The sequence below is a fragment of the Salvelinus namaycush genome, chromosome 3 (assembly GCF_016432855.1).
Source record: "Salvelinus namaycush isolate Seneca chromosome 3, SaNama_1.0, whole genome shotgun sequence".
NCBI lineage: Eukaryota > Metazoa > Chordata > Actinopteri > Salmoniformes > Salmonidae > Salvelinus > Salvelinus namaycush.
Genome location: NC_052309.1, coordinates 27422748 through 27427637, shown reverse-complemented (window position 1 = coordinate 27427637; position 4890 = coordinate 27422748).

Sequence of the window (4890 nt, the reverse complement as noted above, 5' to 3'; positions counted from 1 at the left end):
CAGTGCCTTTGGAAAGTATTCAGAACCCTTGACTTTTTCCACATTTTGTTATTACAGCCTTATTCCTCATCAATCTACCCACAATAACCCATAATGACAAAGCAAAAACAGGCTCAGAAAATGTTGCTAATATATTAAAATAAAAAACGGAAATATCACATTTACATAAGTATTCAGACCCTTTACTCAGTACTTTGTTGAAGCACCTTTGGCAGCGATTACAGCCTCGAGTCTTCTTGGGTATGATGCTAAAAGCTTGGCACATCTGTATTTGGGGAGTTTCTCCCATTCTTCTCTGCAGATCCTCTCAAGCTCTGTCAGGTTGGATGGGGAGCGTCGCTGCACAGCTATTTTCAGGTCTCTCCAGAGATGTTCGATCGGGTTTAAGGTCGAGCTCTGGCTGGGCCACTCAAGGACATTCAGAGACTTGTCCCGAAGGATCTCATCAAGGATCTCTCTGTACTTTGCTCCATTCATCTTTGCCTCGATCCTGACTAGTCTCCCAGTCCCTACCGCTGAAAAACATCCCCATAGCATGATGCTGCCGCCACCATGTTTCACCGTAGGGATGGTGCCAGGTTTCCTCCAGATGTGGCACTTGGCATTCAGGCAAAAGAGTTCCATCTTGGTTTCATCATACCAGAGATTCTTATTTCTCATGGTCTGAGAGTCTTTAGGTGCCTTTTGGCAAACTCAATGTGGGCTTCTTGGTTATCTCCCTGACCAAGGCCCTTCTCCCCCGATTGCTCAGTTTGGCCGGGCGGCCAGCTCTAGGAAGAGTCTTGGTGGTTCCGAACTTCTTCCATTTAAGAATGATGGAGGCCACTGTGTTCTTGAGGACCTTCAATGCTGCAGATATTTTTTGGTACCCTTCCCCAGATCTGTGCCTCGACACAAACCTGTCTCGGAGCTCTACGGACAATTCCTTCGACCTTATGTCTTGGTTTTTGCTCTGACATGCACTGTCAACTGTGGGACCTTATATAGTCAGGTGTGTGCCTTTCCAAATCATGTCCAATCAATTGAATTTACCAAAGATGGACTCCAGTCATGTTGTAGAAACATCTCAAGGATGATCAATGGAAACAGGATGCACCTGAGCTCAATATCGAGTCTCAAAGCAAAGGGTCTGAATACTTATGTTAATAAGGTTTTTCTGTTTTTGTATTTATTACATTTGCAAACATTACTTAAAACCTGTTTTTGCTTTGTCATTATGGGGTTTTGTGTGTGGATTGCTGAGGATTAAATTTGTTTTATCCATTTTGGAATAAGGCTGTAACTTAACAAAATGTGGAAGAAGTCAAGGGGTCTGAGTACTTTCCTTAGGCACTATGATAAATGCTTTTCAGTAAGTGTAATAACCAATTTAGCTAAAAACCTGGTTGCCTCTGCCAGGAAGCTGACAATCTTCCAGCAAGACAATAACCCCAAGCACACATCAAAATCAACAAGGAAATTGTTAATTGACAACAAAATCTACAATTTGCAATGGCCATTTCAGTCTCCAGACTTTGAAGAGGGCAGTCCATAAGCGCAGACGGAGGACATCAAGGATCTGAAAAGATTCTGTATGGAGTAATGGTCTAAGATCCCTCCCAATGTGTTCTCTAATCTCATAAAACATTTTAGAAAAAGGTTGTGTCATTATCCTTGCAAGGGTAGGGTGCTGCAGTACTGAAAACAGAGCCAATAATATATTTATTACTTGTTAAAATAAATCTGAGCAATTGTATTAGTATAAAATAAGTCAAAATGTGAGCATACAATATAGCTCAGTATTTGTATAATATATTGTATAGTCTATTTTGCTAATCTTTATCAAGGTAGAAAATAATTGTGGACCCCGCTGTACAGTATATGCCATGCATTACAACAGGTCTTCAAACACACATATGGTGGGTAGTGACAGGGAGCGTATTCCTCCACACACGAAATCCTGCTGGACAGGATGAAGTCCACCAACACCAAAAGATAACAGTTCTGAGAACATGACTGACTACACAAAAAAACCTGTATCAATCTCATACTGACAGTCTTCATTCAACGAATATCAAGTGTATTTCATCTTTCCCCTCCCAGTTAAGTTATTGGATGCTTTGGTTGAATGATTTAAAATATGTTTTGTAATTCAGAGGATTGTGAGAACAGGAGGGTGCATTGAACTATGGCCCTCTGTCTGGGGCAGGTTGAGTTGTGGGAAAACAGTGACATTTCTGCTCAGCAGGGGGCCAGAGGCATGAGCATTATAGCCCTTATAGTATCAATCAAGCTAAATCAACATATAACCTGGACCCCAGGATGATAAATGCTGCCTTATTTCCATGATACCCATGTCTACACGCGGAGGCATCATGCCCATAGTGCCCACCATGCCCCCTCAGATTTCATCTGTTCAAAAAACACATGCAAAAGATTTGTTTCTCTATAATACTACTAGCCACCTAGCAATTTTATGAAGTTGGCTTTCGCTAGCCCAGATAGGTTTGCAATCTCCCAACTAGCTACCAATTAAACATTTCACGCTATTAATCAAGAGAGTAGCTAGCTAGTCTAACTGACTTAGCTAGCATGCCTGCTGGCAAGGTTGGTAGACATTAGAAAATTAAGCAATAACTAAATAAAAGACTCCTTTCAAACTGTGTTTTTAAAGAAAGGACTGTCCAGCCAGTGATCCCAGTTGATTGGTGTTTATTTTGACAATAAGACAAGGAAGCACATTAGATGTGCAGGACAACAGTATGTTGATGGCTGTAGATTCTTGATTTGTCATTTGCATGTCAATATCAGACTGGGTATTTTGTAAACATAACCATGACCAAAATACAATAAATGTAAGTACCTGACGATAAGACACAAGGAAGCACATTAGATGTGCAGTATAAACAGTGTGTTGATGTTTGTAGATTTGCATTTCATCTGTTAGCATGGAAATAACTGAATTAGCAGGTAGCTAATGTGACCATTAAAATTAAAACATTCTAGCTAACTCATTCTTACTATCACACTGGTATAAAGGATTTGGAGACAGGCGCAGGAATACATAATTGTTTTTTTTAATACACCAAAAACAAACACGTATACAAAACACTGGGACGTATACAAAACACTGGGACATACCCAAACAAAAGAGCGAGGGTAAACCTCATAGAATGACACAGGACAAGACCCGTAATGCAAAAAAATACACGGCACAGAAGCTGAAACAAAGCATAGGTACTCACACAACCAACGGACATGGGATAAATAACCGACAAGGACAATGGGGAACAGAAGGCACATATATAACATACTAATCAGGGGAAATGGGAACCAGGTGTGTGTAATCGGGGTTGATGATAATGAATCCAGTTCAGTGAAGCCTAGAAAGCCGGTGACGTCGACCTCCAGAACTGGTGGACAGAATGAGCAGCAGTACCGGGGAGATCCGTGACACTTACAGCAATAACAAAAGCGCATCCCGGGATGCCCCCAATATCTAACAAGTACCGTACACATATTTATACACATCAGGACATGTACATAGAGAACTCGTACACATTGTAAATATGAAAATAGAATACAGTATTTCAGGACGTGACATCCCACTTGCATGTCAATATCAGACTGGGAAGAACTGAAGTTCGCAATCTCCCCCCATCTGTAAGCATGACCTATGGCATAACACCTTACTGATATGTAAATTCAACCAACCAATAGGAATACATAAATATCAAATACATATCTCTGCAGTGGCAATTGGAAACATAGGGTGTAGAGTAACGGGTCACCAAATGTCCTACGGTAACTGGATCCCCTCCATGCAATGTAATTGAGATGTTTAATATCAAAGATGTTTACAGTCACGCCACACTCTTATTTTACCCACGTGACCTGTCACTATAAAAAGCACTGTGGCATGACATACTGTCTGTTACTTCACTCAAACCCCACGGAGGTGGAGGAACGACATGAAAGCGTGGCGACCCGTTACTCTACTCAGAGAACCATGGTTACACCCGTAACTCAACGTTTTCTATCGTTTTCATAACGGGTCGCCAAACAACCTACGGGAGAGGCTGTACCAGAGAGGTAATTCGGACAACAGAGTGGGATAACTCACCATTTAACTTAGTCCAGATGAGACCCTGGGACGTCCTTGTATCCACCACAGGATGCAACAGATTACAATTACCCAACAGGGTAACACAGAATCTCAACTGTGGTACACAACCATATACACAAGCGAACTGAAAGCTAGAACTTACAACATGAGGCTTCAATTGGGTGCAGCACCACCAAGAGTGGAAGGCCTCTGTATAGAACATCCATCTCACTGATGGTTGATAAGTAAGTATGTACAAGGTTCACGGGTTGAGAGAGCTTGCCTTGTCCAGAACCACAGAGCCCACTGACTTGTTGACATAAAATTTAGTCTGTAGCCCAACTTGCAACAGAACAGATAGAGTCCAGGGAGGCCCTTCATAACATGGCCCATGAAGTGTCCATAACCCTGGTGGAGTGTGCTACTATGCTGTCTGGAGTTGGTCTACCTGCTGCAGCATACGATTTTGACACTGCATTGGTAATACAATGTGCCAGTCTCTGCTTCGAGACATCACGACCGTTGGTGTTTATTTAAAATATATATATATTTAACCTTTATTTAACTAGTCAAGTCAGTTAAGAACAAATTCTTAATTTACAATTTACAAACCCTCCCCTAACCCAGACAATGCTGGGCCAATTGTGCGCCACGGCTGTCTTCCTCCTCCTCGTCTGAGGAGGAAAAGTTTGAAGGATCGGAGGACCAATATGCAGCGTGACAGCCGCCCTATGGTTTTCTCCCCATAACACACAAAAAGCTGTTCTGTTTGACAAACAGCTCTTGTTGCAGCAAGATATGCACTC